The following is a 10,665-nucleotide window of genomic DNA, read 5'->3' on the forward strand; positions in this document are numbered from 1 at the left end:
AGAACATTGGCCCTCTTCTCACAGATCCACTAGGCAGTGCCCCAGTAGGGACTCTGTGCAGGGGCTCCAACCCCACATTTCCCTTCCACACTGCCCTAGTAGAGGTTCTTCACTAGGGCCCTGCACCCACAGCAAACTTTTGCCTGGGCGTCCAGGCGTTTCCATATATCTTCTGAAATCCAGGCAAATGTCCCCAAACCTCAATTCTTGACTTCTGTTCACTCAGAGGCTCAACACCACGTGGAGGATGCCAAAGCTTGGGGATTGCACCCTCTGAAGCCACAGCCCAAGCTCTATGTTGGCCCCTTTCAGCCATGGCTAGGACAGAGGGCACCAAGTCCCTAGTTTGCTCGCAGCATAGTGATCTGGGGCCCAGCCCACAAAACCATTTTTGCCTCCTATACCTCCAGGCTTGTGATGGGAGGGGCTGCCATGAAGACCTCTGACATGTCCTGGAGACATTTTCCCCATTGTCTTGGAAATTAACATTCAGTTCCTTGTTACTTATGCAAATATATGCAGCAGGCTTGGATTTCTCCTCAGAAAATGGGATTTTCTTTTCTATCACATTGTCAGGCTGCAAATTGTCCAGATGTTTATGCTGTTTCCCTTTTAAAACTGAATGCCTTTAACAGCACCCAAGTCACCTCTTGAATGCTTTGCTGCTTAGAAATTTCTTCCCCAGATATCTCAAACCATCTCTCTCAAGTTCAAAGTTCCACAAATCTCTAGGGCAGGGGCAAAATGCCACCAGTCTCTTTGCTAAAACATAACAAGAGTCACTTTTGTTCCAGTTCTCAACAAGTTCCCATCTCTACCTGAGACCACCTCAGCCTGGATCTTATTGTCCATATTGCTATCAGCATTTTGGGCAAACCCATTCAACAAGTCTCTAGTGCATTCCAAACTTTCCCACATTTTCCTGTCTTCTTCTGAGCACTCCAAGCTGTTCCAACTTCTGCCTGTTACCCAGTTCCAAGGTTGCTTCTACATTTTTGGGTATCTTTTCAGCAATGCCCCACTCTACTGGTACAAATTTACTGTGTTAGTTCATTTTCACGCTGCTGATAAAGATACACCCAAGACTGGAAGAAAAAGAGGTTTAATTGGACTTACAGCTCTATATGGTTGAGGAAGCCTCAGAATCATGGAGGGAGGTAAAAGGCACTTCTTACATGGCAGAAGCAAGAGAAAATAAAGAAGAAGAAAAAGCAAAAACCCCTAATAAACCCACCAGATCTCATGAGACATATTCACTCTCATGAGAGTAGCATGGGAAAAACCAGTCCCCATGATTCAATTACCTCCCTCGGGTCCCTCCCATAACACATGGGAATTCTGGGAGATATAATTCAAGTTGAGATTTGGGTGGGGACAGAGTCAAACCATATCATGTATACTCTATAGAAGCAAACAAATTACAGTCATTTATACCAACATGAGTGACTCTCAAGAGTACAATGTTGGGTGAAAGAAATCAGACACAAAAGAATACATGCTATGTGATTTATGTATATAATTTTAATAGAAAAGCTAAACTGTAGTATTAGAGGTCAGGCTATCAGTTACTTTTGAGGGGGAAGAGAAAAGGGTAACAGCTGAAAGAGAGCATGAGAGTGTTACTCATAAATGGGAAGACAAGGTTGTATGGAAAAGAGCATAGCTAAGACAAAGTGCGAACTGGAGCCATATCTTTCATGGTCTGTTAATCTCACCTGCTTCCCAAGAGGAAAAAATAATAACAAACCTCAGATACATCACTCTCAGGTTTCATGCCCTGTCTTCAGCTTTCATCAGGCCAGCACACCTCGGGGCTCTCTCTCAGTCTCTGGTTCTGCCCCGTCTCTGCCCCACCTTTCCCATGAGTCCTTGGTGAGAGTTCTTGGGAAAGAAAAGGTTGGTGGCTACAGAAGTTCTCTGTGGCTGAGGCTCCAGTTGTAGACCATTATGCCAGCCCATATTTAGCCTTTAAATATTTGTTAAAAAGTCTACTGTTTCCGGCCAGGCATGGTGGTTCACGCCTATAATCCTAGCACTTTGGGATGTGGGTGGATCACCTGAGGTCAGGAGTTCAAGACCAGCCTGGCCAACATGGTGAAACCCTGTCTCTACTAAAATTACAAAAATTAGCTGGGCATGATGCCGCACGCCTGTAATCCCAGCTACTCAGGAGGCTGAGGCAGGAGAATCGCTTGAACCCCGGAGGTGAAGGTTGCAGTGAGCCTAGATCATGCCACTGTACTCCAGCCTGGGTGACAGAGCAAGACTCCATCAAAAAAAAAAAAATGCAACTGTTTCTTCTTACTCTCATCTTTGGAAGCTTTCTCCTCATATGCTATTCCACCATGGATCAATGAAGCTTTGTGACTCTTCTAACCTGATATGGTTTGACTCTGTGTCCCCACCCAAATCTCCTGTCAAATTGTGATCCCTATATGTTGGGAGAGGGGCCTGGTGGGAGGTGATTGGATTATGGGGGTGGATTTCCCCTTGCTGTTGTCGAGAGAGTGAGTGAATTCTCACAAGATCTGATGGTTTAGAAGTATGTGGCACTTCCCCCTTCTCTCTCTCTCTCTCTCTCTTCTCTCTCTCTCTCTCTCTCCTGCCACAGTGTGAAGAAGATCCTTGCTTCGCCTTCACCTTCCACCATGACTGTATGTGTCCCCAGGTCTCCCAGCCATGCTTCCTGTTAAGCCTGTGGAACTGGGAGTCAATTAAACCTCTTTTCTACGTAAATTACCCAGTCTCAGGTAATTATTTATAGCAGTGTGATAACAGACTAATACACTACCTAAAAGGAATTCACCATTTTCTGTATTTTTGTTCATTTACATAGTTTTGCATTTACACTCTAAAAGGAGAAAGTTCTCACTGTTAGGGTGGCAGCAATATTCTCTTATGACTTTCTACATCCTAAATGGAAGCAGAAGTCTAAAATTGTCTTCATTAAAGTATATGTATATTAATATTATATAGTGTGTGTATATATATGTGTGTATATTATAAAATATATATATCATTAACTTTTATATATGTATAATATATATTTTTATATATCTTATTTTCTTTTTCTTTTTTTTTTTTTTTGAGATGGAGTCTTGCTCTGTCGCCCGGGCTGGAGTGCAGTGGCCGGATCTCAGCTCACTGCAAGCTCCGCCTCCTGGGCTTACGCCATTCTCCTGCCTCAGCCTCCGAAGTAGCTGGGACTACAGGCGCCCGCCACTTCGCCCGGCTAGCTTTTTGTATTTTTTAGTAGAGACGGGGTTTCACCATGTTAGCCAGGATGGTCTCGATCTCCTGACCTCGTGATCCGCCCGTCTCAGCCTCCCGAAGTGCTGGGATTACAGGCTTGAGCCATCGCGCCCGGCCTATATGTCTTATTTTATATACATATATATCTTATTAACATTATTCCTGTATATTAATCAGGGTTCTCCAAAGAAACAGAATCAATAGGATAAATATAAGAGGAGATTCATTATGGGATTCAGCTTATGTGATTATGAGCCCCAGGTCCCTCTATCTGCTGTCTGCAAGCTGGAGAACCAAGGATGCTTGATGTAATTCAGTCTGTGCCCAAAGGCCTGAAAATGAGGGAGGCCAATAGTGTAAGATCTGGAGTCCCAAGCCCTGAGAACCTGGAGCTCTGATGTCTAAGGGCAAGAGAAGATGGATGTCCCAGCTCTAGAAGAAAGAATGAATATTCTCTTCTCCGCCTTTTTGTTCTATGCAGACTCCCAACTGATTGGAGGATGCCCACCCACATTGATGAAGGTGGACCTTCTTTACACTCAGTCCACTGATTCAAATGCTAATCTCTTTCAGAAACATCCTTATGGATACACTCAGAAATACTGTTTTAACAAATACCTGGGTATCCCTTAAAACAGTCAAGTTGATACATAAAATTAACCATCACAATTCCTAAGTAGCTTATCTTCTTGTGATTCTGAATGGGATCATTTTTTCAGCTTAAGTCCATATCCACCATACAACGTAAGGTACTGTTTCAAGCCCCAATATAATAAGTGGCTTGCAACGGATCAAAACCAAGTTGACCTTGCTTTATAAATCTAGAAGTGAACCACCTAGGTATTAGCTGAGATCTTGGCCTCTACAAATTTATGTACCAAATTCATGCCTCAGGCAAGTATTCCCATGTTCAATGTTTCTGTCTAGAAGCATCTAAAAGAATTTACAGCTTATATGTCACTAAGCTTTTTTTTTTAATGAGAAATTTAGAATAAGCTAAATTTTATAAGTTTCTTTGTGACCACCTCCTGGGTCTTGGTTTTTGTAGTAACTCATCAACTCACAAAGGTAGTTCTGGGTTTCGTTTTTGTCATAACTCATCAACCTCACACAGGCAGTTTGATAACTTAGCAATCTCTTTTAACAGTCCCTTTAAACCATATTATGGGGCAGCAGTTGTCCACGTCTGAAGGAGGTGAAGAAAATCTGAGAAAGACCACCTGCCCTCTCCTCCTATACACAGCATGCAGGAGCACAGAGCATGCTGAGGTCTTGAGACAGGACAGGCAAACAGAGAAGGAAACCTTCAGACACAGCAGGACTTCACTGAGTTCTATGCAGCAGCCACCAGAGCTGGGAAAGGAAGTAGGAAAGCAAAGAGAGACCTCTACCTGAAGCGCAAGCAGAGAGGGAGCCATAGAACTGAGAAACATGCCACTATCACTCTAGGCCTCCACTGAATACTAGGCAGCAGCTGCCTATGGCTGAAGAAAAGGCTGAAGAGCTCAAAGAGAACCATCCTATTCAGCAGGCAAATGTGTATTGGGCTGGCTGAAGGCTAAGTGAAGATCAGGAGAATTAAAAGAAACCCCACATTTACTCATACACAAGCCCTTCTTTAGGAAAGTTGCAGTCTTGCCTTCATATCATTTGAAGTTAGTATGAACTGTATCTCACTAAAGCCACAACAAAGTCCAGACTTTGCCCAACTCTAAATTAGTTTGACTCATTCTCCCACACTAATAGCCACAATCAAACTGGAGCATGTATTTTGGGGGGCCTAAATATTATTTATATATTCTCTGTTATTTTACACATATGAAAAAGGGCATGTGACCCATCAAGAGAGAAAATAATCAATATAACAAGACTCAAAGAGGGCTTTTTATGTTAGAATTATTAGAGAAGGACTTTAATATAACTATGATAAAAATATTAAAGGGTGTACCGAAAAAGACAGGCTACATGCTTGAATAGATGGAGAGTTTCAGAAGTGAAATTGAAACTTTTATAGTGTAGGTATAATATATATTATATATAGTATATATTTATATACAAGTATATATTATATGTACTATACTATATATAACATATTTTATTACTGTACTATACTCTGTATACATTTACTATACTATATTTTTATACTTTTATACTACATATATACTATATAATATCTATATGAGCCAAACGGAACTGTTAGAAATAAAAAATACATTATCGGATATAAAGAATTTTTACTATGTGTATGTATATCAAAACATCATGTCATACACCTTTAAATATATATCAAAAAAGAGAACAACTAACTTTGAAACAGAAAAAAATTTTTTTCAGTGGGCTCCTCAGCAGATCAAACACAGCAGAAGAAAGAACCAACGAATTTGTAGCCATGTCAACAGAAATTATACAGACTGAAACACAAGATGGGGAAAATAATGCATTTGGTGAATGTAGGACAATAGAAAATGGTGTAACATCTAAGATTGAAATTCAAGAATGAGAAAGGAGGGAAAATGTGGCAGAAGGAATATTTGAAAAGATGACGGTTAAGACTTTTCCCAGAGATCCAAAGAGCTCATTGAAATCCAAGGAGAATAAACACAAAGAAAACCATATGTAATGCTCACTACCTGGGTGTAATGCCCATGCAATGAAACTGCACATGTATTCCCTGTATCTAAAATAAAAGTTGAAGTTAAAAAATAATAACTGGCCAGGCACAGTGGCTCATATCTGTAATCCCAGCACTTTGGGAGGCCGAGGCAGGAGGATCATCCTTTGAACTCAGGAGTTCAAGACCAGCCTAGGCAAGATAGGATACCTTGTCTTCACAAAAAAATAAAAATAATAAACAATAATAATAAAACAACAAAAATGAAAACATATGTAGGCATACCAGTAAAATGTAGTATATGTTGGCATACCAGTAAAACAAAAGGCAAGAAGATATTCTTGAAAATAGCCACAGGAAACAAGACATATCCTATGCAAGGGAAAAGGGATGAGAAGATAAAAATAATTTCTGAGTTTTTTTTGTTTGTTTGTTTTTTGTTTTTTTTTTTTAATTTATTTATTATTATTATACTTTAAGTTGTAGGGTACATGTGCATAACGTGCAGGTTTGTTACATATGTATACTTGTGCCATGTTGGTGTGCTGCACCCATCAACTCGTCATTTACATCAGGTATAACTCCCAATGCAATCCCTCCCCCCACCCCCCTCCCCATGATAGGCCCCGCTGTGTGATGTTCCCCTTCCTGAATCCAAGTGATCTCATTGTTCAGTTCCCACCTATGAGTAAGAACATCTGGTGTTTGGTTTTCTGTTCTTGTGATAGTTTGCTGAGAATGATGGTTTCCAGCTGCATCCATGTCCCTACAAAGGACACAAACTCATCCTTTTTTATGGCTGCATAGTATTCCATGGTGTATATGTGCCACATTTTCTTAATCCAATCTGTCACTGATGGACATTTGGGTTGATTCCAAGTCTTCGCTATTGTGAATAGTGCTGCAATAAACATACGTGTGCATGTGTATTTATAGCAGCATAATTTATAATCCTTTGGGTATATACCCAGTAATGGGATGGCTGGGTCATATGGTACATCTAGTTCTAGATCCTTGAGGAATCGCCATACTGTTTTCCATAATGGTTGAACTAGTTTACAATCCCACCAACAGTGTAAAAGTGTTCCTATTTCTCCACATCCTCTCCAGCACCTGTTGTTTCCTGACTTTTTAATGATCGCCATTCTAACTGGTGTGAGATGGTATCTCATTGTGGTTTTGATTTGCATTTCTCTGATGGCCAGTGATGATGAGCATTTTTTCATGTGTCTGTTGGCTGTATGAATGTCTTCTTTTGAGAAATGTCTGTTCATATCCTTTGCCCACTTTTCGATGGGGTTGTTTGTTTTTTTTCTTGTAAATTTGTTTGAGTTCTTTGTAGGTTCTGGATATTAGCCCTTTGTCAGATGAGTAGATTGCAAAAATTTTCTCCCATTCTGTAGGTTGCTTGTTCACTCTGATGGTAGTTTCTTTTGCTGTGCAGAAGCTCTTTCGTTTAATGAGATCCCATTTGTCAATGTTGGCTTTTGCTGCTGTTGCTTTTGGTGTTTTAGACATGAAGTCTTTGCCCATGCCTATGTCCTGAATGGTACTACCTAGGTTTCCTCTAGGATTTTTATGGTATTAGGTCTAACATTTAAGTCTCTAATCCATCTTGAATTAATTTTCATATAAGGAGTAAGGAAAGGATCCAGTTTCAGCTTTCTACTTATGGCTAGCCAATTTTCCCAGCACCATTTATTAAATAGGGAATCCTTTCCCCATTTCTTGTTTCTCTCAGGTTTGTCAAAGATCAGAGGGCTGTAGATGTGTGGTATTATTTCTGAGGATTCTGTTCTGTTCCATTGGTCTATATCTCTGTTTTGGTACCAGTACCATGCTGTTTTGGTTACTGTAGCCTTGTAGTATAGTTTGAAGTCAGGTAGTGTGATGCCTCCAGCTTAGTTCTTTTGGCTTAGGATTGTCGTGGAGATGCGGGCTCTTTTTTGGTTCCATATGAACTTTAAAGCAGTTTTTTCCAATTCTGTGAAGAAACTCATTGGTAGCTTGATGGGGATGGCATTGAATTTATAAATTACCTTGGGCAGTATGGCCATTTTCACGATATTGATTCTTCCTATCCATGAGCATGGTATGTTCTTCCATTTGTTTGTGTCCTCTTTTATTTCACTGAGCAGTGGTTTGTAGTTCTCCTTGAAGAGATCCTTTACATCCCTTGTAAGCTGGATTCCTAGGTATTTTATTCTCTGTGAAGCAATTGTGAATGGAAGTTCATTCCTGATTTGGCTCTCTGTCTGTTACTGGTGTATAAGAATGCTTGTGATTTTTGCACATTAATTTTGTATCCTGAGACTTTGCTGAAGTTGCTTATCAGCTTAAGGAGATTTTGGGCTGAGACAATGGGGTTTTCTAAATATACAATCATGTCATCTGCAAACAGGGACAATTTGACTTCTTCTTTTCCTAACTGAATACCCTTCATTTCTTTCTATTGCCTAATTTCCCTAGCCAGAACTTCCAACACTATGTTGAATAGGAGTGGTGAGAGAGGGCATCCCTGTCTTGTGCCAGTTTTCAAAGGGAATTTTTCCAGTTTTTGCCCATTCAGTATGATATTGGCTGTGGGTTTGTCATAAATAGCTCTTATTATTTTGAGGTACGTTCCATCAATACCGAATTTATTGAGCGTTTTTAGCATGAAGGGCTGTTGAATTTTGTCAAAAGCCTTTTCTGCATCTATTGAGATAATCATGTGGTTCTTGTCTTTGGTTCTGTTTATATGCTGGATTACGTTTATTGATTTCCGAATGTTGAACCAGCCTTGCATCCCAGGGATGAAGCCCACTTGATCATGGTGGATACGCTTTTTGATGTGTTGCTGAATCCGGTTTGCCAGTATTTTATTGAGGATTTTTGCATCGATGTTCATCAGGGATATTGGTCTAAAATTCTCTTTTTTTGTTGTGTCTCTGCCAGGCTTTGATATCAGGATGATGTTGGCCTCATAAAATGAGTTAGGGAGGATTCCCTCTTTTTCTATTGATTGGAATAGTTTCAGAAGGAATGGTACCAACTCCTCCTTGTACCTCTGGTAGAATTCAGCTGTGAATCCATCTGGTCCTGGACTTTTTTGGTTGGTAGGCTATTAATTATTGCCTCAATTTCAGAGCCTGCTATTGGTCTATTCAGGGATTCAACTTCTTCCTGGTTTAGTCTTGGAAGAGTGTAAGTGTCCAGGAAATTATCCATTTCTTCTAGATTTTCCAGTTTATTTGCGTAGAGGTGTTTATAGTATTCTCTGATGGTAGTTTGTATTTCTGTGGGGTCGGTGGTGATATCCCCTTTATCATTTTTAATTACGTCGATTTGATTCTTCTCTCTTTTCTTCTTTATTAGTCTTGCTAGCAGTCTGTCAATTTTGTTGATCTTTTCAAAAAACCAACTCCTGGATTCATTGATTTTTGGAGGGATTTTTGTGTCTCTATCTCCTTCAGTTCTGCTCTGATCTTAGTTATTTCTTGCCTTCTGCTAGCTTTCGAATGTGTTTGCTCTTGCTTCTCTAGTTCTTTTAATTGCGATGTTAGAGTGTCAATTTTAGATCTTTCCTGCTTTCTCTTGTGGGCATTTAGTGCTATAAATTCCCCTCTACACACTGCTTTAAATGTGTCCCAGAGATTCTGGTATGTTGTATCTTTGTTCTCATTGGTTTCAAAGAACATCTTTATTTCTGCCTTCATTTCGTTATGTACCCAGTAGTCATTCAGGAGCAGGTTGTTCAGTTTCCATGTAGTTGAGCGGTTTTGATTGAGTTACTTAGTCCTGAGTTCTAGTTTGATTGCACTGTGGTCTGAGAGACAGTTTGTTATAATTTCTGTTCTTGTACATTTGCTGAGGAGTGCTTTACTTCCAATTATGTGGTCAATTTTGGAGTAAGTACGATGTGGTGCTGAGAAGAATGTATATTCTGTTGATCTGGGGTGGAGAGTTCTATAGAGGTCTATTAGGTCTGCTTGCTGCAGAGATGAGTTCAATTCCTGGATATCCTTGTTAACTCTCTGTCTCGTTGATCTGTCTAATGTTGACAGTGGAGTGTTGAAGTCTCCCATTATTATTGTATGGGAGTCTAAGTCTCTTTGTAAGTCTCTAAGGACTTGCTTTATGAATCTGGGTGCTCCTGTATTGGGTGCATATATACTTAGGATAGTTAGCTCTTCCTGTTGAATTGATCCCTTTACCATTATGTAATGGCCTTCTTTGTCTCTTTTGATCTTTGATGGTTGAAAGTCTGTTTTATCAGAGACTAGTATTGCAACCCCTGCTTTTTTTTGTTCTCCATTTGCTTGGTAAATCTTCCTCCATCCCTTTATTTTGAGCCTATGTATGTCTCTGCGTGTGAGATGGGTCTCCTGAATACAGCAGACTGATGGGTCTTGACTCTTTATCCAGTTTGCCAGTCTATGTCTTTTAATTGGAGCATTTAGTCCATTTACATTTAAGGTTAAGATTGTTATGTGTTAACTTGATCCTGCCATTATGATATTAACTGGTTATTTTGCTCGTTAGTTGATGCAGTTTCTTCCTAGCCTCGATGGTCTTTACATTTTGGCATGTTTTTGCAATGGCTGGTGCCGGTTGTTCCTTTCCATTTTGAGTGCTTCCTTCAGGGTCTCTTGTAAGGCAGGCCTGGTGGTGACAAAATCTCTAAGCATTTGCTTATCTGTAAAGGATTTTATTTCTCCTTCACTTATGAAACTTAGTTTGGCTGGATATGAAATTCTGGGTTGAAAATTCTTTTCTTTAAGAATGTTGAATATTGGCCCCCACTCTCTTCTGGCTTGTAG

Source organism: Macaca thibetana, chromosome 15, assembly GCF_024542745.1.
Source record: "Macaca thibetana thibetana isolate TM-01 chromosome 15, ASM2454274v1, whole genome shotgun sequence".
Taxonomy (NCBI): domain Eukaryota; kingdom Metazoa; phylum Chordata; class Mammalia; order Primates; family Cercopithecidae; genus Macaca; species Macaca thibetana.